Source organism: Solanum stenotomum, chromosome 12 (assembly GCF_019186545.1).
Source record: "Solanum stenotomum isolate F172 chromosome 12, ASM1918654v1, whole genome shotgun sequence".
Lineage (NCBI taxonomy): Eukaryota > Viridiplantae > Streptophyta > Magnoliopsida > Solanales > Solanaceae > Solanum > Solanum stenotomum.
The window spans coordinates 18,030,916-18,054,784 of record NC_064293.1 but is presented as its reverse complement, the minus strand read 5'-3'; the positions used below and the strand labels follow the sequence as shown (position 1 = coordinate 18,054,784).

Genomic DNA, 23,869 nt, shown 5'->3' with positions numbered 1-23,869 from the left:
GAAACTATATTCAAAATTTCAAGTGATTTGGAGTTGTGGAGAAAATTATATTGTTAAAGGATGTTGAAGTCTTGAAACTTTGAAATTTTTTAAGTGGGTCTTGTTGAATTAGGGTAGATTCGAGGTCAAAAGATATTGAGTTTTAATTTGGTATCTAACTCGGAGGGAAGCTACTCTAGAATTTGAGGTGATTTCGTGAAGAATCGAAGAGGTTGAAAGTTTGGGAGGCTTGATGTTCTTGAGCAAGAAGAAGCAAAAAAAAAGTACATTTGATCCAAACCCCAATTGAAAAGTGTTAAGTGTTGTTTGGGGTCTTGTTGAGGTAAAAAAATGATTCTATAAAATCAGAGTTAAAAAATAATGGCATGGACAAGCTTTTTTCTCAAACGACAATGACATATATCAGTCAAACTAACTGATGACAAAAATGATTTTTTTTTCTTGTTTGACATATTTGAGTCTTTTCCCTTAATAAAAACCCAAGTGAATTTGAATCGTTGTTATTTACTTTTATTTAATTTACTAGTTCCTGGTAACGTGCATTGCACGTTTGTTCTTTATTTTTATGATAATAATTTTTTTATCTATAATTATTTTGAGTTATAAAATATAAATATTAGTGGAGTCATGAGTGATTTTTTATTTTTATTTTTTAGAATTGGTAACATGTCAGGAGTGAAAATTTGTTAACCACTAACTAATGATCTCTTTTACTACTTGTTATATTCGAATTCAATTTCTATTATATATTTTTCTCTTTAAGATTGTTATTCCTTTTTCATATTTAGTAAGATACATTTTAATGTTGTTCATATTTGACTTTGAAGTGCTCCTTCATATTAAATTAAATTACCTCATTTGTGAATATGTCTTCTTTAGAGATTTTCTCGTTTTCTTTTGCTCGATGTTGTTGAGGGAGAAGCATTAGTTATCCTTTTTACCTCGAAAGCCAGGAGACTAAAGCAAAATATAATTTCAATAAGACATTGTCAAACTAAAGCTATCAAGGAGGCTCTACTTTGTAAAATACACATGCATTAAGTTATTAAAATCTAATTAAAAATACAATAATCAAATGTTAATCAAATTTATTAAAAATTACTCATGCAAAAAATTGCAAAATTGTTGGAGAGACATATCGCATACCTCATTTGTATTGGCACAATTTTTACTAAAAGTTATATTCAACGGTCTGCAAAAAAATTACATCATAAGTTCATAAAACAAAATTTTAGCAGTATATTTTCATGGGAGAGATCCAACATTTAAACAACAATTTAAGAATATAATTTGAGTGATAGCAAAAACTGAAAAAACTAAATGTAAAGAAATACTTGAAAGAACATATGATAAGAGCTTTATGCTCTCTAAATCAAATTCAAATGTACAGTATTGTCATTAGAAGACAACGTGTAAGAGACTTAATAGATATAGTGATTTCTTGAAGAGTTAAAAATCATTCAACTTTAATCTTGATTTCTTGAAGAGTTAAAAAGTCATTCAACTTTAATGGTGATTTCTTAAAGAGTTAAAAAGTCATTTAACTTTAATAATTTCACACTTATAGAATAATAATAATTAATAATAATAATAATAATATGATAATGATAATTAAAAAGTTGAAGGACATTTTCGTAATCCAACTTTAGATTAAGCACCTTCCCACTTATAATAATATATGATGCTTTGATTTATTGCAATTGCTAGTTAGAAATACAATATTCAAACTCATTTTGCACACTTGCATTTAATTATAGTCAAAAGCAAAATTAGATATTTGCTAATCATAAATCTTTTGGTTTAATAATTAGTAAATTATTTATTTGACCACGTACACTTCTATTTGTATTTGGACACAATAATTTTTTGGCAGTTCACTTTCCTTTTTTTATTTGTTAACCTTTTGAGGTGTCTCTTCGTTATTCTCATCATGATCACACGTGTCAATCCAACTGAAGCACGCCCTTCTAATTCACTTTTTTTTTTTTTTTTGGTTGAACTCAAGATTTTCACACACTTCTGAAGCACAATATTTCAAACAACAGAGATAGCCGCATTGCTTTTTATTTCATATAGAACATTCATATCTTCAATATTTTTTCTTTACAAAATAATAAGTTGAAAAAAATAGAGGGGCAGGAAGGACATCAGGCTAAATCTTAGTTTCTTACTTCAGCCCTATCCCTTGCCTTGCCAATCCATGGAAAAATGGGCAGAACAAATATGAAAAAATAAAAACTGGAGAAGTAATTACTAGGAAGTATGCTCATCCAACCAAGAAATTATGTCACCAAGAACTTGAAGTATCATCTCATCCGGCTCACCCTCGAGCAAAGAATGATAAGCATCCTTATAAAGGATCAGTTTCTTGTCCGAACTGCTTGCCTTCTCGTACAATGCTTTGCTGATGGATGGATCAGTCACTCTATCATTCTCTCCATGCAATATTAGCAATGGCAGATGGACCTACAAAATCGTAAAACTATTAGTTATTGTTTAGATATCTTGTCTATCATCATNGTTGAAGTCTTGAAACTTTGAAATTTTTTAAGTGGGTCTTGTTGAATTAGGGTAGATTCGAGGTCAAAAGATATTGAGTTTTAATTTGGTATCTAACTCGGAGGGAAGCTACTCTAGAATTTGAGGTGATTTCGTGAAGAATCGAAGAGGTTGAAAGTTTGGGAGGCTTGATGTTCTTGAGCAAGAAGAAGCAAAAAAAAAGTACATTTGATCCAAACCCCAATTGAAAAGTGTTAAGTGTTGTTTGGGGTCTTGTTGAGGTAAAAAAATGATTCTATAAAATCAGAGTTAAAAAATAATGGCATGGACAAGCTTTTTTCTCAAACGACAATGACATATATCAGTCAAACTAACTGATGACAAAAATGATTTTTTTTTCTTGTTTGACATATTTGAGTCTTTTCCCTTAATAAAAACCCAAGTGAATTTGAATCATTGTTATTTACTTTTATTTAATTTACTAGTTCATGGTAACGTGCATTGCACGTTTGTTCTTTATTTTTATGATAATAAATTTTTTATCTATAATTATTTTGAGTTATAATATGTAAATATTAGTGGAGTCATGAGTGATTTTTTATTTTTACTTTTTAGAATTGGTAACATGTCAGGAGTGAAAAATTGTTAACCACTAACTAATAATCTCTTTTACTACTTGTTATATTCGAATTCAATTTCTATTATATATTTTTCTCTTTAAGATTGTTATTCTTTTTTCATATTTAGTAAGATACATTTTAATGTTGTTCATATTTGACTTTGAAGTGCTCCTTCATATTAAATTAAATTACCTCATTTGTGAATATGTCTTCTTTAGAGATTTTCTCGTTTTCTTTTGCTCGATGTTGTTGAGGGAGAAGCATTAGTTATCCTTTTTACCTCGAAAGCCAGGAGACTAAAGCAAAATATAATTCCAATAAGTCATTGTCAAACTAAAGCTATCAAGGAGGCTCTACTTTGTAAAATACACATGCATTAAGTTATTAAAATCTAATTAAAAATACAATAATCAAATGTTAATCAAATTTATTAAAAATTACTCATGCAAAAAATTGCAAAATTGTTGGAGAGACATGCCGCATACCTCATTTGTATTGGCACAATTTTTACTAAAAGGTATATTCAACGGTCTGCAAAAGCATCACCTCTGATTTATACCTGAGATTAAAAAATTACATCATAAGTTCATAAAACAAAATTTTAGCAGTATACTTTCATGGGAGAGATCCAACATTTGAACAACAATTTAATAATATAATTTGAATGATAGCAAAAACTGAAAAAACTAAATGTAAAGAAATGCTTGAAAGAACATATGATAAGACCTTTATGCTCTCTAAACCAAATTCAAATGTACAGTATTGTCATTAGAAGACAATGTGTAAGAGACTTAATAGGTATAGTGATTTCTTGAAGAGTTAAAAATCATTCAACTTTAATCGTGATTTCTTGAAGAGTTAAAAAGTCATTCAACTTTAATGGTGATTTCTTAAAGAGTTAAAAAGTCATTCAACTTTAATAATTTCACACTTGTAGAATAATAATAATTAATAATAATAATAATAATAATAATATGATAATGATAATTAAAAAGTTGAAGGACAATTTCATAATCCAACTTTAGATTAAGCACCTTCCCACTTATAATAATACTAGTTACAGTAGCCCGTGCTAGCACGGGCCCAACATATATTTTTATTTTTTATTTTAATTTATGTGACATTAATAAAATTTTAACGGCCAAACAATTTTTTTGTATGTTCTTTAAATTTTAAGTTGTTGATTATTGTGGTTAATAATACTTTATATGTAATTTTCAATATTCTCTTTGTCCCAATTTATGTGTCATTGATAGAATTTCGAAAGTCAAGCAAATTTGTATATGTCTTTTAGATTGTGAAGTTAATTAATTATTATGAATTATAGTACATTTTACGTATATGTTACTTTTTCTATCCCAAACTATGTGACATTAGTAGAATTTTGAGAGTTGATCAAATTTTTTGTATGTCCTTTAAATTTTGAAGTTGCTAATTATTGTGTGATTTATAGTACGTTTCATGTTATTTCAAATAATATATGTTATTATCTCTATCCTAATTTATATGGCACTAATAGATTTTGAGCTTCAACCAAATTTTATAGATGTCTTTATAATATTTTAGGATTTAATTACCTCTTTTTGATTTTTAATCCATTAATATGCTTTCTTCACAATTATCAGTAGAGCTACATTAAACGGTGATGTGGCGCTCGCTATGACCTTCATTGTCATTTTTCTTTTTTCTCCTTTTTTGAATTTTTCTCAATGATATTATTTTTAAAAGTTATTTTCATAACTCACACTTCTTCATTTTCATAAATTATACTTTTAATTAGTATTAATAATATTCATAACTTTCAAACCTTTTATATTCATAACCCCAAAAAATTCAATTTTACATTAAATTAAAATATTCAATGCCTTTCTTTCTTTGGAGAGAAATGACATTAAATTAAAATGTTTGCCTCAATATGCTTAAGATGCTAGAATTCTTAAAGTTCATTTTAACTTTATGTATTCTTTTGTTGGAATAGCTTTCTTTTTATTTTGTATGTAGTTTGTTGATGATTTTTAAGAATTTTGTTTTTTTTTTCCTTTTTGTTAATCTTATTAGAACGTTTGTTATATATGTTGTATGTTGTTTAATATATTGATAGATTTTTAGGATTTTTTTATTTTTTCTTTATGTTAATCTTATTTGAACTTTTATTGTATTAAGTAAAAAATATTGTAATTAATTCTACTAAAGATTCACTAATTGAATGCTGAGAGAAATTAATTAATGTGAGAAAAGTACTGAAAGAAAGACTTAATCCTACTTCATCCGTCCAATAATTATTGTCTATTATACTATTTTGGAATGTCCTACAATACTTGTGCACTTTATGAAATCAATGGATAGTTTACCCCTTATCATTATCTAAATTGATAATTATTTATGTATGATTTGTAATATCTTTTACGCAATTTTCAAATAATAAAGGTTATTTCTTCAAATTTTGAGATTCAATCAATTTTTTTTGTCTTTAAAATATTCTATTGTTAATTAGTGTAAATTATTGTACTTTCTAAGTAATTTTCAAATAATATATATGATTTCATTTGTCCAATTTATGTGTCACCGATAAAATTTGAAGAGTTAATCAGATCTTTTACATATTTTTATATCTTTTGAATATTTAAGTAAATAATTATTGTGATTTATAATAGTTTATACAATTATTTTTAAAAAAATTAAACAACAAACAAAATGAATTCATCATAGGAAAATTACCAAAGCATCCTTCAATACATCAATAATGGGTCCCACTTTTTGTTTAAAAAAATATGCATATTGGGAGGATATTTTTGTCCAAAGTGGAATTAGAATAAGTATAAAGCATTAAAGTCTTTTAAAATTTTAAATTGTTAATTCTTATTGTATGATTTGTAATACTTTTACGTCATTTTCAAATAATATAGGTCATTTCTTCTTTCTCAATTTATGTAGTACTAAAAAAATTTTGAGATTCAATCAATTTTTTTTGTCTTTGAAATATTTCTAGCTGTTAATTACTGTAATTTATAGTACTTTCTAAGAAATTTTCAAATAATATATATTATTTCATTTGTCCCAATTTATGTGTCACCGGTAAAATTTGAAGAGTCAATCAGATCTTTTATATATTTTTATATCTTTTAAATATTTAAGTAATTAATTATCGTGATTCATAATATTTTATACAATTATTTAGTATAGTAAAATAAATTTAAAAGAAACAAACAAAACGAATTCATCATAGGAAATTACCAAAGCATCCTTCAATACATCAATAATGGGTCCGACTTTTTGTTTTTAAGAAATTGCACATTCGAAGAATATTTTTGTCCAAAGTGGAAATATTGTGTAAAAAATGTGTATTTATTGTGATTTTGAATGTTTTGTGGGGTAATAGGACGCACGCAAAGTTAAGGTGTCTTTTTGAAAATCTAGAACAACTTCAAATATCACTTAATGTTTTTTCTCAAAATCTAATTTACTTTCGTAAACTATGTGTCAGATCAAAATCAGATTAACAAATTTAAAAGGAATGAGTAATATATAGCTCATACAATGACATATTTATTATTTAAAAGAAGTACTCATTTTGGTTGGAAGCTAATAAGATAGTTACAATGTAACTAAATACTATAAAAATATTTGCATTATGGCTTATTTTATATATATATATAAATGGGCCCAAATGAGGTAGATAATTAATGGTGTTAAATTGTCCAATAATATAAATTTTAAAGGTACAACCATAAAAGAAGAATGTACAACACTATCTAAGCACATATCATCCAACACTTGTCATGTGCTAAGTAGTAGATATTCCCACTTATTATATATAGTAATATGATGCTATGATTTATTGCAATTGCTAGTTAGAAACACAATATTCAAACTCATTTTGCACACTTGCATTTAATTATAGTCAAAAAGTAGAATTAGATATCTGCTAATCATAAACCTTTTGGTTTAGTAATTAGTATATTACATGTTTGACCACGTATACTTCTATGTGCATTTGGACACAATAAATTTTTGGTAGTTCACTTTCCTTTTTTTTATTTGTTAACCTCTTGAGGCGTCTATTCGTTATTCTCATCTTGATCACACGTCTGTCAATCCAACTAAAGCACGCCCTTCTAATTCAATTTTTTTGTTTGTTTGTTGAAATCAAGTTTTTTACACACTTTTGAAGCACAATATTTCAAACAACAAAGATAGAAGCATTGCTTTTTATATCATATAGAACATTCAAATCTTCAATATTTTTTCTTTACAAAATAATAAGTTGAAAAAAAAAATAGAGGGGCAGGAAGTACATCAGGTTAAATCTTAGTTTCTTACTTCAGCTCTATCCCTTGCCTTCCTAATCCATGAAAAAATGGGCAGAACAAAAATGAAAAAAATAAAAATTGGAGAAGTAATTACTAGGAAGTATGCTCATCCAACCAAGAAATTATGTCACCAAGAACTTTAAGTATCATCTCATCCAGCTCACCCACGAGCAAAGAATGATAAGCATCCTTATAAAGGATCAGTTTTTTGTCCGAACTACTTGCCTTCTCGTACAATGCTTTGCTGATGGATGGATCAGTCACTCTATCATTCTCTCCATGCAATATTAGCAATGGCAGATAGACCTACAAAATCGTAAAACTGTTAGTTATTGTTTAGATATCCGCTTTCTCCTATTAATCCCCAATTCATGCATCCCTCTCGTTTTCAGAAAGGAAAATTCTGAAGGACACTTTTCTACAATATTTGTCAAGCTAAATGGGCTTGAACTCTTTCAGGACTACAAGAGCAGCAAAAGATGCTCCATCTTGAATGAATTACAAAGTCAAAACTAGTGGCAGGTATAATGACCAGAAACAGTTAGCAACACCAACAAAGATATGCAGCGAGGACAATTGAGTTTCAAGTTTCCAATCATACACTTACTGGCATTCAAAGGCACAAGGTCCAATCACTAATAAACAGTAAATATGATGATAATCTATACTACGATAAACAGAAAATAAAAACACATGACACCTTATCTAGTTGCTTCTCTAATTCTTGGGTGGTATTCAATAACTCCACTGCAGTTTGTAGACGGGGTTTGTGCTTGTAAGCAATGACATTATAAGCAGACTGCATGTAGAAGAAAACAGTAGAGAGTACATTATAACATGAAATCCCACGAGATATAAACATTGAAGCCGGTGATTGTAATTATTATGTTCAATAAATCAAGCATTTCATATTGAAAGCCCCCTTATGCAAAAACCTTTTTTCAGGTGAGTGAGAGAGCTAATGACGACTATAAATTTCTAAACGACTCTTGTACTACTAACCTCTAATATCATGTACTCTTCCCGTCCTAAAATTGACATATGTCTAAGAGCCGCTACAGAATAGAAAGACCACATACCTGCTCTCTCTTCTTCACATCTCTGAATGCTAACTCTGCTAGATCCTGCTGCGGAACTAGCTTTTGCTTTGGAAGAAATTTTGCTATGCGCACTAGAATTTGTGTAACTAACCATGGTGGTACCATGTCATCTGCAATCTGTACAACAATACCATTCATCACTCAAAACTATGGATCTAATTAAGACGATAACATCAATTAAAATTGAGAATAGTCTCCAGAAACTTACTTTGCACATCGGTGCGAGAAGAACAGCACCGTTCCATGCATCAGGTTGCTTCATGTGCACCTTCAGAGCTACTGCTCCACCCATTCATTGCCCAAATAGGAAGCTTGGTAGGTTACGTATCTCTGGATTTTCTGCATCCAGCATTCAGCATTTAACTGATTTAACTGTCAATTGCTTTTTCAGTAGTGTGTCAATAAGAATAAGATGTAATTAGATTAATTTCCACTACTATTGATTTTGGGACATCTTGCCCAGACGTATATGTAAGACCCTGTGGTTCTTCCGCATAGTATGCGTCTCATTGCATGAGTGTATGAGGTTTATATGACTTGGTGTATCATGTTAGAAGAATAAGTTTGCATAGGGGTGGTAAAAATGAAAGAATTAGACTAACGTTATGGGTCAAGGATGCCCTTAAACAAGTTCGATCGAGTTAAAGAATGTCTATTCTAGCACCCCGCCCGTTCAGAACGCTTAAGTTAACCGGTACCTTTGGGGATAAGACAAAGAGTGTCGTATATGCTAATAAGAATGTTTTATAAGGTGATATAATCGCCCAATGATCGTAAGTTAAGTTTTGAAGTCAAGCAAGTTGAGAAATAAAAAGTTGGAAAAAGTTAAGAGTAAGTTTCTTTGATAAATTTTCTGAAAATTGGGTTAAATGTCTCAGAGCTTTTCTCCCAATCTATAAAGCTTTAGAAGAACCCCAATATATGAAATCGAAGGTCTACGAGTCTACTTTCCAACGCACTAAATCATTTGTCCATACGACTTCAGAATTGAGAGATATTCAGATTTTAGTGAGACTGCACAAGCAGGCACGTGAAGGTGGGTCCCTAGCCCATATGTCGGTTTAGCTTTATAAGATCAGATTTCCATTCGTTTTATCTCATTATTTTCGACCAAAATAAGAATAAAACAATCCTAAATCCTCTCTAAAGGTTCCCCTGTCATCCAAGCAAATATCTACAAGATTTCAATGTGGTTCACCCTCGAAATGTTCATAGATATTATGTTACTTCTTTCCTCCTCGTTGGTTGAAATTTGAAGGATTCTTCGTGGTGAAAGAGTCTCGTTTTTAGGTGGTGTTTCTGCTATTTGGAGGTAATAATTCTCACCCTTCATTTTATTGAGTGATTCCAAGTTATAACTATGCTATATAAGCAAGAACACGAATAGACAACTGGAAAATTGTATTTTGATAGTTATGTGATGTTGGCGGGTTTTTGAAGTATTTTTTGATGTTGTTGTTGCTGGAATTTTCGGAAATGATTTGGTTGTGTGTGGTTGTTGTTGATATGAGTCTGGAAGAGAAGAAGAAGTATAGATGGGTAATTAATTATAAGATAAATAAGTGTAACATTGGTTCTATTATTGCATTGCAATTTTCAAATGACTTCTTCTTAGTTCAACGTCTTGTGTTTGAGGAGACATGCTAAAATACTAGAAGCTCCATCAATTTTAAATTAAGGTTCTGCCCTTTTATTCTCGTATTTCTTATGAAGATAAAGATGTGATTTCAAACCTAATTATTGGACGAACTCACAGGATGGTGATTGGAAGCCGTAAGTTCGAGTTATTATGGTTATATTGAACAATTATAGGACTATATTACATATATTTTTCTGGATTTAATGGTTTGAAGACTCATGGTTTGGATTTGGTTGTGGTTATGGTTATTTTGTGGTTGGAGAGGAGGGGTGTGGTGATACGCCGAGTTTTTATTATTGTGCAGGCATACTCTATTTGGTTGTTGTTGACTATTGTGTAGGCCTCCACTTTTTAATAGTTGCTGCAAAAATGTATGTTACGTCATTAATTTGGGGTTGTATTTTGGAGAAGAAAAGGTAATGAAGCATACATTTAAAAAGGGGCTGGCGAGCTAATTACTCTGCTAGTAAGATCTAAATTGCTACTTTGACCCTGCCGTGTTAATATTCTGCCTGTAATAGTTGTGTGACATGATTTTCTATAGATTACATACTATGACATGATTTTCTGTAGATTACATACTGTAAGGAAGGGGTACAATCCATATTGATACAACTAGACCCAAAATTGAGGTATGTTAAGGCAAAACATTGTACTTCCTTTGAGCACGAATTTTGGAATCCTAAATCGTCAAATATTGTTTTACTACTCTATTACTAGAAAAACCTTTGGTGAAAGGCATTGATATTGCAGCTGGTGTATTTTTGTGACTCCATTATGTTGCTATTCCACTCGTTCGGTTAGATAGGGTATTTGGCGTCTTTATGTCATTTTGTAGATTCTCTTGACTATAGGTCCATGTGTACAAATTTTTATTCTTCTTTAGGTGTAGTAACTTGAAAAGATTAGAGATGAACAATATGAATTTGAAATCAGTCCTCCTTCCTCGCTAGTTTATATTTTTGAAAACTTTAAAATAAAACGTCGATCTCCAAAACTCTTAAATATAAATCATAGGTTTAAACTACTAAAGTACGGATTTTTCTGAAATACTTTCTTTTACAAACCACTAAGGAAACATATATAGATACTAAGTGAAGAACTTTAAGCTCTTTATGAACATCCTCAAGTTTAAGTTGCCTTTCTAAATCCAAGTTAAGTGTTCCAGTTTAATCTACAAGTATATAAGTTTCACGAGATATTTACATGTGATACGAAAGTGATTACGAGATTATGAGGATAAGAGTACCAATGAGCCAAGATTGGCAACATGATTCAGGTAACAAATGCATTATGTATCCATGACATTACATGCTATGCATTCTACTTCTGAGCTATAATCGGAAGGTATGGGGCCTATTGCCTATATTTATACGTATGAGACACAGATGGCCACAAGTTGGCGAATATGATCGCGGTTCGCTACCGGAAGGCACCACCATTGCTAGCACTTGATTTGGTATGACATACATTTGCATCTCTCTCTCTCTCTCTCTCTCTCTCTCTCTCTCTCTCTCTCTCTATATATATATATATATATATATATATATATATATATATATATATATATATTCACGACATATGATTATGCGAGCATACCATGCATATTTAATTTATATAAGGTTTGATGTTAGCCATGTCGGCTACCAGAGTTTCTGTTTCAGGTGGTATCTTTATTCCCCTTTTTACAGTAACTATTTATTATTTTATTTTCTGCCTTACATACCAGTACATTTTTATTCATACTGACGTCCCGTTGACTGGGGACACATTTTTGTTTCGTGCGTGCAGGTCCAGGTAGGGATTCTGATTGACTCATCTGGTAGGATTTGGGGTTTAGTTGTGAGTTGGTAAGCTCCATTTCTTCCTGGAGCTTTCATAGGATGTTACTTTTATTGTACAATTTAGGTATAATGGGGTCACAATATTCTGGGTTTCTTTCTGCAGCTTCCAGTTCCAGCCACATAGGCTTGACATATATATCTTCATTGTAGCCTTGTCGGCTAGCTAGTACCTTATTATCTTTGGCTTGTCTACCTTCGTCTATATGACTTACCAATATTCAGGTTATGACCTTAAGGGTCCAGTTATAGTATTTTAGATGTTATGTTTCCCGACCTTCTAAGCCCTCAGTTAAGTCAGTTGGTATGTTTATGTGGCTAACTCGATTGCTTAAGGTGTCGAGTGCCAGTCACGCCTTCTCTAGTTTGGGGCGTGACAGTATATGAGATGTCATTTGGCTGGAGAGAGTTGTATTAGATATAATACATACACAGAGACATTAGATTTAAGAACTTGCTTAATACAACCTAAGTTTTTATGTTTTTGTTCAATGTAGGACGACATCTGTGTTGTAATTCCCCATCTCCAGAAATGAGCAACACTCTACATGTGGCATACCTAAAAGTCTAACTTCTCTGGTATGAAAGATGAATATATTCTATTTCATTATCTGATTGCCTTAGGAAATGGCACATCATAATGGGACTTGACCAATAGTGACCAAGTTTCAACATTGTCAACATACCCAATGTTCCAAGCCCCTGTTGATACTTAGAATATCAACTCGAATGACTGACACTAATTTTGGTTTGATTCAACTGCCAAACAAGTTCTTCCTCTGTTCTCGTAGTGTTTACTTAAACTCCTTTTTAGGTTTTCTCAATATAATTCTTGCTTTCCTTAAGGAGATATAAAGAAATGCTCTCTTGTGTCTAGGGGATTCAACAATTTATATATATTCACATAAAAAAGAATTTTTATATAGCTGCATATAGAGTACAATTTTTTGGCGAAGGGGAGTGGCTTTGCCACTGTCCAATTTGGGCCCTCTTATTTCTAATTAGTATATTTTCAAATTTACTCATTTACTACATACCTAGTGTCAAAGTAGGATAAAAAATATAGAATAACAAGGGAGGGGTGTTTAATTGGTGTACATGATAGATTTCTTCATACCCTAACTATAACACCCCGTATCCTAGATAGACCAAAATGTAGATTTTGAAAAGTTGCAGGTGCAACCCACGGTTACCATCCACGGACCGTAGGTCAGACCACGTCTCGTGCTGGTGGTCCGTGGTTCACCACTGCAACCCCTCCCCAAACCCAACTTAGAAAATTGGCTAAGTCTTGACCCACGGACCGTAGGTCAGACCACGGTCCGTGGTCTGTTTCTGTGGATCAAGACTCATTTACCCAACCTCTAGCATGAACTACGATCGACCAGCATAAACCGTCGTTCAATGCACAGTCCGTAGGTCTGACCGTAGATGAGGGTTAGCAGTTAGTTAGAGGAAAATTGTTGATTGGGTCAACTTCAAATGGTCATAACTCTTAGCACAAAATAAATAATGTGTCCCATGACCTATAATATGATAGATAATTGAATTTTCTTTCTAACGCCACCAAGTTTGCTAAACTCTGACCTCCAAGTAAAAGGTTATGCTCGTTTTAGTGAAGACCTGCCGGTAGATCAAACGACGGACCGTCGTTCCTTACGTGAATGGGCTTTGCCAGAATTAAGTTAGGGTTGTTTTGGTCCTTTTCCTATTTCGTTGGACCCCTAAGCTACGTAGTTTAGATCCTAAGGTTTTTGTCAGTTTAAGCCTAGAAACATAACTAGAACTTACCTAAGTCAAATCATTAATCAAAACTTAGAAAATTAGAACACTGAGAGGAGAAAGAAGTCAAGAACCCCAGTTCAAGAACGCATCAAGTTTTCTTCAATTCCAGCCCAGAAATCAAAGGATTTCTCCGTGAAATTCGTCACCAGGTATGTGGAATTTCACTAGTGGGTTCCTTTCACCCATTAGGTCCCTAGTTTTTAGTCAGTTTCTTGATTCTTATTATGACTAGACCTAGGGTTTCTTGAATGTTAGAATTATTGGATTCTTAGCTGTTAGAATGATCCAAATCAGATTATCATGTTATTGCTCAGTTTATTACATGAATTTCAGAGCCCTAGCTATGTATTTCTTTAGTTTTTGAATTACACATGCTAGGTCAGATATTTTAGTATTCAGTTATACATGCCTCACTTTATGAATGCATCATTATCAGATTAATTGTTGCATTCTCAGTTTTGCATGTTTAGTTTTGAGCTATCCAGTATTACAGAAATTCAGTCATAATGTGTTAATCACTTTATCTATTGGGAGTAGCATAATACCGAGTTGGACTAGGGTTCAACGTACCCATATAGTCCCAGAACTACAAGCCACATAGGTGTAAGTCCCCTCTGTGGGCATCATTTTAGTGATCACGCCAGCATGCCTCTACACCTTTGGCCGGGTGTATTGGGTCCTCTCGATGGGGCGTATACATCGGACTCCACATTTAGCTCATGTGGTTTTATATCGGTTATTAGTAGTTCCCACAGTTTAGTCAGATTCTATTGCATTGACTATGTATAAGTATGTTTATAAATTGGTTATTGCATTCAGTTAGCTCAATATTCAATATTTATATCATGTTCAGATTATTTCATTGCTTTATTGCTTTGTTCAGTTATATGTTATTTCAGCTTTACTCTATCCTGCATGCTCAGTACCTTTCAAGTACTGACGCATACGTGCGCTACATCTTCTCGTGATGTAGGTTCAGGTTCTCAGCATCCAGATCACGCTTAGATCGGTTCCCGATCTCCAGTTCAGCAGAATCAGTGGTGAGTCCTCATTCTCCGAGGACAATAGTCATGAGTCTCTTTTCAGTATTATTTTTAGTCCTTTAGTTTCAGTTTTGCTAGACTTAGCCGGGGCTTGTCCCAACATTTCTAGTCAGTTAGAGGCTATTTTCAGACATAAATAGATTCAGCTTAGTATTGAGTTAATATCTTCTTTGTATTAAACTCATCAGTTTTCATTTATCTCAGTTATAGTATATGGGTATTCCCCACTCTTTTCATTTTATTTATGATTTAGCTTCCGCATCAGTCATTATTATCTTTAGTATGCTCATGATTATGCCACCAGAGTTAGCTTGGGGTCACTTGTGATCCTAGGTCCCGTGTCCGCGTCTCGGGGTATTCTCGGGGCGTGACAAACTTGGTATCAGAACCTTAGGTTTAAGTGTCCTAGGATGTCTGAAAAGCCACACTAAGTAGAGTCCTTTTCATGGGTGTGTAGTGCACCACATCTAATGAGGGGGAGGCTACAAAATGTTTTAGGAAATCTTCATTTTCTTGTTACTCTTATCGTGCTTAAGGTATGATCTAAATTCCATTCTAACTCGACGTTCTACGTTTCAGTAATCATGTCTACTCGTAGACCTAATGCCAGAACGCAAACGCAGCTCCTCCAGTCCCTGATCAAGAAGTGTTGAATGCAGAGTTTAGGAACGCCATTCAGATGTTGGCTCAGAGTGTGGCCAACCAAAACAATCAGTGGGTTCAAGCTCCTGTGAATGCAAATGGTGGATCAACAACAACGAGGGTTTGTGACTTTGTTAGAATGAATTCGCCTGAGTTCTTAGGATCGTAGACTGGTGAGGATCCCTATAATTTCATGGATGAGATCAAGAAGATCTTTGAAGTGTGCAGGTAACTGGGAATGATCGGGTTGAGTTAGCATCTTACCAACTTAAGGATGTGACTTATATCTGGTATACTCAGTAGAAGGAGAACAAGGTACAGATACAACTCCTATTACTTGGGATTATTTTAGCGAAACCTTTCTGGACATGTTTTTTCCCATAGAGTTGAGAGAAGCAAGGGCCTAGAAATTTATGAACTTAAGGCAGGGTAACATGATTGTGGGCTCAAGTTTAACCAACTCTCCAGGTATGCTTCTCACGTGGTTGCTGATTCCAGGGCTCAGATGAATAAGTTTATGTATGGAGTGTCAGACTTAGTGAAAACAGAGTGCAGGAATGCTATGTTGTTGGGAGACATGAACATCTCTAGGCTCATGACTCATGCTCAGCAGGTTGAGGGTGATAAACTTAGGGGACAGACTAAGGAGACTAAGAGAGCAAGAACATGTAACTACGAGTATTCCCAACAGAAATCGGGTGGTGGAAATCGCTCACAGTTTCAGTAAAAGTCTTTGACTCCAGCCCCTTTATTAGCTAATGTTCCATCCCCCAGGTTCCGTAACGATTAGAAAGGTAGGGCATCAGGCTCTAAGTCTCAAGGTAGTGTTTTAGGCACCAAAACTTACCCAACTTGCCCGAAATGTAACAAGAACCATTCGGGAGAGTGCCTTGCAGGTAAGGAAGGATGTTTTGGGTGTGGTCAGTCTGGTCATAGATTGAAGGATCGTCCTTCTAGACAGGGTCAATAAGGAAATAATGGTAGAGCTCAGTCTACAACTTTAGCAGCACCAGCAGGTCGCCTGACTCAACAGGGTAACTCATCTGGTACAGGTGGTGGACAGTGCCAAAACATGCTCTATGCTCTTCAGGCTCGTCAAGATCAGGAAGATTTTCTAGATGTAGTCACTGGTACGTTACAAGTCTTTGATCTTGATGTTTATGCATTGTTAGATCCAGGGGCTACTTTGTCTTTTGTAACTCCTTATATAGCAGTCCAATTCAGTGTTAGCCAGAAACTCTTTCAGAACCCTTCTCAGTCTCTACTCCAGTCGGTGACCCAGTTATAGCTAGACGGGTATACAGAAATTGCCTTGTCACAGTCTCTCAGAAGGTCACCTCAGCAGATCTTGTAGAGTTAGAAATGGTAGACTTCGATGTCATTCTAGGCATGGATTGGTTACATTCCTGTTATGCCTCAGTTGATTGAGTTTCCAGACGAACCAATTCTCGAATGGAAGGGTAGTAGCTTAGTGCCTATGGGTCGATTCATTTCTTACCTTAAGGCCAACAAGATGATCTCTAAGGGTTATCTCTATCATCTAGTTCGGGTTAAGGATTCTAGTTCTGAATCCCCAACTCTTGAGTCAGTCCATGTAGTAAATGAGTTTCCAGATGATCTTCCCGGAGTTCCTCCCGAAAGGGAAATCGACTTTGGGATTGATCTCTTTCCAGATACCCAGCCTATCTTTATTCCTCCTTACAAAATGGCTCCAGCTGAGCTTAAGGAATTGAAAGAGAAGTTGAAAGACCTTCTAGATAAGGGCTTCATCAGACCTAGTATTTCGCCATGGGGTGCACCAGTGTTGTTCGTAAAGAAAAAAAATGGTTCTCTCAGAATGTGCATCGACTATAGGCAGTTGAACAAAGTCACAATCAAGAATAAGTATCCCATCCCCAGGATAGATGACTTGTTCGACCAACTTCAGGGTGCTAGTCATTTCTCAAAGATAGACCTAAGATCAGGTTATCATCAGCTTAGAGTCAGAGATAGTGACATTCTGAAGACAACCTTCAGAACTCGGTATGGTTATTACGAATTTGTAGTTATGTCATTTGGACTAATCAATGCTCCTGCAGCTTTCATGGAGTTGATGAACAAAGTGTTTAAGCAGTACTTAGACTTGTTCGTTATCGCCTTTATTAATGATATCCTTATCTACTCTGGGAATGAGGAAGAACATGTGAGTCATTTGAGAGTTGTTCTACAAACTCTCAAAGATCGCCAGTTATTTCCAAAATTTAACAAGTGCGAGTTTTGGTTACAATCAGTTGCTTTCCTTGGGAATATTGTGTCTAGTGAAGGAATTCGAGTAGATTCCCAGAAGATAGAAGCAGTGAAACAATGGCCCAGACCTACCTCTGCTACAGATATCAGAAGTTTCTTAGGTCCAGCGGACTATTATAGATGGTTCGTGGAAGGATTTTCATCCATAGCCTCACCATTGACTAGGTTGACTCAGAAGATGGTCAAGTTTTGATGGTCAGATGATTGTGAGAAAAGCTTCGCAGAATTGAAAACTAGGTTGACTACAGCTCTTGTCTTAACTCTACCAGAGGGTTCAGATAGTTATGTGATCTATTGTGATGCATCCAAGGTCGGCCTAGGTTGTGTATTGATGCATCGAGGTAAGGTTATAACTTATGCTTCTCGACAGCTTAAGGTACATGAGAAGAATTATTCGACTCATGACCTCGAGCTTGCATCCAGATCACGCTTAGATCGGTTCCCCATCTCCAGTTCAGCAGAATTAGTGGTGAGTCCTTATTTTCTGAGTAAAATAGTCATGAGTCTCTTTTCAGTATTATTTTTAGTCCTTTAGTTTCAGTTTAACTAGACTTAGTTGGGAGCTGTCCCAGCATTTCTAGTCAGTTAGAGACTATTTTCAGACATAGATAAATTCAGCTTAGTATTGAATTAATATCTTCTTTGTATTAAACTCATCAATTTTCATTTATCTCAGTTATAGTATATGGGTATTCCCCACCCTTTTCATTTTATTTATGATTTAGCTTCAGCATCAGTTATTATTATCTTTAGTATGCTCATGATTATGCCACCATGATTAGCTCTTCTGATCTTAGGTCCCGTGTCCGCTCGGGGCGTGACACTAAATCTTTTAGAAAGTGGAAGGAACACACGGGGGCTCTGTTGTCCATCATTTAATACCCCAGTCATCAACATTTCTTGACAAAAATGAAGAAGTATGAGGGAACTTAGCACCGTGAGTTATACTCCAAGTTCTGAATAAATAATGAATCTGTGAGTTCAAAGTTGCTTTGAAACAGCAACATGATATGATCTTTAAGAAACTTTAAGCTCATGCATTGTTTAGCTCAGTAGGATAGTCTCTTCCAACTGAATATTTGATTTAAATATTGTCTTTTGCTTTTCATGCCTCCAAATCTTCGCTTTTAAATTCATCAGATTTTGTTATTATTTAGTTGGTATATCTTTTAATTAACTAATTAATTCTGGCTTCCACATTTTACCAGAGTTTCGGACCTATCAAAAGAATCCATGAGATTAAAAAGATGATAAATAAGTTCACTGGGCCAAGTTGTACCTTTCACCTTCGAGTAATGCCCAATGACATCATCAACTAACTTGTCAAAACTTGGTATATAGCCATGAAGACCTTCTGAAAGACCAAATCCAGGATAATCCATGGAAAATACTCCATAACCAGAAGATGCCAGTTTTCTTGCAATGCCTAAGAAGGAAGACAAGTTTTAGGAAGAATTTCACAAGAAATACTAGTCTGAGATTTAATACGTGTTTGCCAACCACAAACCTTCAACAAAAAATGTGCATGTATCACCATAACCATGACATAAGTATACCATGGCTTTGGGGGGGTTTGTCTCTGGAAGCCAACTTTTAGAGAAGATCTCCAGTCCTCGAGAATTAACCTCAAATGACTGCACAACCAAATTTCACAGAATTATGTAAAGTAAAACGCATAACAAATCATGAATATTATACCAAAATGCTAATATTGGATGCTATAAATTACCATATACTTAGACTCTTCTCATTTGCTTGGTACTACTAGGAAAAGGAAGACAATATCCAGTCATAGTGCATAGTTTAGGTGAATTAAGTTATCTTTCTCAAACTATCCCCTTCATTCCATATTGAAAAAGTTGAGATAACTACCGCCTTCATTCATTTTGTTTCAAAAAAATTAGAACTCTTTAACCAAACAGATATTACTAGAGTTACTCTCTTCTTTCCCCTTTAAATTTGTACAGTGATACATATTTCATTCACATGGCAGAATAACTACATTTAAATGATTGGAAATCAAGTTTCATTTGATGTCCTGAAATTAATTTCATACTGCATGGTCCTCCATAATCTTAAAAAAAAAACTTTCTTGACTATATGAGAAAAAAGATGACTGTATTTTGTCATATTCTAATTCACAATTTTATAAGATTCTTTCATGTCAAGGTCCAATTTTCTTAAGATAAAGTTATAAGTATTAATTGCTTGAGCCGAGGGTCTATCGGAAACAACCTCTCTACCTTCTCAAGGCAGGGTAAGGCTGCATACACACCACACACCACTCCCCATACCCCACTTATAGGATCACATTGGGTATGTTGTTGTTGTAAGTTACAAGTGTTAAAGATATCGTTGCACACAAAGAAAATCTTGCTGCACTAGAAAAGGCATTGAAGTAACTATGAGATGTCATATTAACTTCAACTAGAATTCAAAGAAAAAAAGATGAAAAGAAGGCAAATTCATAATCTCACTCTGCAAGAAGTACATGCAACAATAATTACACAAGAGATCATTTTGTTTTAGCAAAGAAATAGGATGCTTCAAGAATAACTTGAATTTTCAAGAGTGGAAGATGAGGATGTAAGAGAAAAGGTGTACCTCCTTCATCTTCAACCTAGCATGTGGCATTGGCGTGAAAGCAAATAAAGAATCATTAAATCAAATTAAGAACAAGTATTCAATTCCTCATGACCACTATCTGCAGTCGCAGAAAAATTAGAAAGTTGAAGAAGTGTTTATAAAGTGTCAACTGTCATAACTCGTAAACAATTTTTTTATCACACAAATGATATCATTCTTCAGAATACATCAACCACAAGTGTCTTTCATTATTTTAAGAATTGAAAGAGGAAAAGAGAAATGAAACCATTTGATTTCCATTGGATAGTAAACTGGGTTAAGGCAATTTACATAAAGTGTGTTTTTGTGTTAGTAAAGCTTTGATTTTCCTGCCCTTAGATTAGGAAAAAATGTAGTACTGTTGCTTTCAATCAGTAAAATGTATTACTGTTGTTTTCATCGACTAATGACAGAAAGAGGGAACGGTCAGTCTTGTTATGCCCTTGAATCTAAAGGTCAAACATGAACTTATGCTTTGAATAAATAGTGAACTTAAATCCCTTCTCTTCGAAATGATCTATTTATAGATGCTTCATATAGTCTCGGTGTAATATGCAAGTTATACAATCATATCAAGAAAATGGGGGAAATTTAAGCAGGATTGTTTCTATAGAGCAAGATTTTAGGTTCCACACAACTATGTCAATCCCTTTGAAATTGACAATAATCAATCTTAGTAAGGAACACTTTCTACTTACATCAACAGAAGTCAATCTGTTCAGTCAACTAATCAATCAATTAACTAAATCTCAATCCCAAACATAATTTTGACAAGTAAAATATCTATTCCACAATCACAAAAGCTTTTCTTGATAAGTAGCTATACCTCAATCCCAAACTAGCTGTGTGGCCATATGAATTCTCTTATATCCAGTCCATTAAGTCAGAAGCAATCAAAATTCAATCTTTGAAGCTAACAATGAGTCGTTTTCAACTAAAAACATCAAATAAGGATCTCTATAGAAATATTTACTGTTTACTTTTCTAGCCAGTATACATAGATTATACACATATTATACATCTACTTTTAGCTTAATAAGTTGGATGAACGAATGTCTAGGTTAATTCTTCAATCAACTAAGCAGTACCTTAGAGAGACAATGATCAATTGACAATTGAATATCCTTAAAAGCATCCCTAGCAAGACGCCTTGCTTCCACTTTGTCCATATTAGCATCTATTATCTTCTGCAATTCCTCACTTATACCTTCAAACATCACTGACTTCCCCATTGCTGCTTTCTCACTCCTTACACAATTGGGAGTCCTTGTTTTCAATGCTACAACAAATAAAAATCAAATCTCGAGAATACCATCAAATGAATGCCTCCTAGAAAACTTGATGGGCTTCAAAGTTCAAAGCCATGACATTGTAATACGATTTCAAGAAAATTTATGTAATTGTATTCTTTTCCTTTTTGTTTACTTTTTGTTTACTTTTCCTCTGTCCAACAGTTTTTTTTTTTGGATAAAATAATTGGATTCTCTACAAGAGTAATCTAATATTCTTTACAGCTCTTTAATTTGATGAGCCTACTGTCACGTCCCGCCACATCACGGTGAAATTTTGTGTCCGAATAGGGGCGAAAGGGTCTAGAGTGGTGAAGAGGTTTCCGGAAGACTCTAAAACCCTTTAGATTATTCAAGAAGGCTAGAGAATTTCCTAGAATTCTCTAGAATAACTTAGAAGGCAATGGAAGGTCCTAGATAGTTTCCAAGAAAGCCTTATAATTCTCTAGAATGTGTNGTATTCTTTTCCTTTTTGTTTACTTTTCCTCTGTCCAACAGTTTTTTTTTTTTGGATAAAATAATTGGATTCTCTACAAGAGTAATCTAATATTCTTTACAACTCTCTAATTTGATGAGCCTACTGTCACGTCCCGCCACATCACGGTGAAATTTTGTGTCTGAATAGGGGCGAAAGGGTCTAGAGTGGTGAAGAGGTTTCCGGAAGACTCTAAAACCCTTTAGATTATTCAAGAAGGCTAGAGAATTCCCTAGAATTCTCTAGAATAACTTAGAAGGCAATGGAAGGTCCTAGATAGTTTCCAACAAAGCCTTAGAATTCTCTAGAATGTGTAGAGAATTCTAGAAGAGGGACTAGATATTTTTTTGGAAAGCTTTAGAATTTCCTAGAATTAGTAGAAGATTCTAGGGAGGGACCAAAGTGTAAATAGTTTAGGGGTTTGTAAAGTAAATATTAATTATATTTTAGTCCCTAGGAGGTAGAATAAATAGAGGTGCCCCTAATTTGCAAGGCACCATCCAAGCAAGCAACCAAGAAAGAAAGTGTAAAGCCTTCTTCCAAGCAATATAAGCCTTCTTCCAAGCAATATAAGCCTTCTTCCAAAATTCTCTAAGTCTTCCTTTTCATTCTCTTAGCGATCTTAGTTTCAAAGGGCTTACTTGAGCTTACAAGATAGTGAAAGATTCGTGAGTAAGTTGTCAAGTGCAGCACGAAGCTTTAGTAAGACTCTAAGTCCGTGATAAAGTGGTATCAGAGCGAAGGTTTGATACTAAGGGAATGACAATCGAAGGGGACGTAAACGTCGCTAACACCACCAACGTTCGTCTGGATGGTGGAAAAAAGGCCCGAAAAGGTAAGAAGCACCAAAAGAGTCATGAAGAAATGTTGTTGGATCCCACACCAAGCGAGGCGCTAACATCTCATTCACCCTCAACCACCGAAGCAAGTGACGAGGAACGTGGCGAGGAGGCCATTGACGTCACCACAGGAGAAGAGTGGGTCACAAGGGTTGAAGTGGAAAGGCAGGCCATGGAGATATTAGGCCGGCGCATGAACATGGTCGATGGAAAATTCAAGACTCTCAAAGACTTCACGCTTGAGGAGACCAAAAACATCCGTAAGGAGTTAGAGGGACGTCAGCGGGCCGAGTTTGAGATGAAGGAGGCTATCACTTCCTTGGAGTGTCGGCTCATGGAGGCGTCGAGCACGATTGAGACCATGAAGGCCGAGATGAAAGCACTCAGGGAAGGTGTGGCAGCTGGAGGATCATCGTCGCTTGACCGAGATAGGGAGGCCAAGGTCGAGGCTCCCAAACCACCTATGTTCAAAGGCGTTCGTGACGCGCAAGAGGTGGAGAATTTCCTTTGCCATTTGGAGAATTACTTCAAGTGCAATGGGCTGAAGAGCGACGAGAGTAAGATCAACACCGCTGTGTTGTATCTTTCGGAGATGGCCATGTTATGGTGGAGGCGCAAGGAGGCCGAGATAGGGAAGGGGACGTGCACTATCAACACCTGGGAGCAATTTCGAGAGGAGTTCAATAAAGCCTTCTTCCCTAACAACGTCATCTATGAGGCGAAGCGCAAGTTTAGGGAGCTGAAGCAAACGAGCAACATCCGCGCATACGTGCAGGAGTTCACTACCCTCACGCTTCAAATTCCTAACCTCACGGATGATGATATGTTGTTCCACTTCATGGATGGGCTGCAAAATTAGGCCAGGACGGAGTTGGA

General features: G+C 34.5%; 1 pseudogene; it reads right to left on the bottom strand.

The window, feature by feature from the left end:
- Positions 1-2,052: 2,052 nt before the first annotated feature.
- Positions 2,053-21,669, bottom strand: LOC125848566 (caffeoylshikimate esterase-like; annotated as a pseudogene).
- Between the last annotated feature and the right edge of the window lie 2,200 nt (positions 21,670-23,869).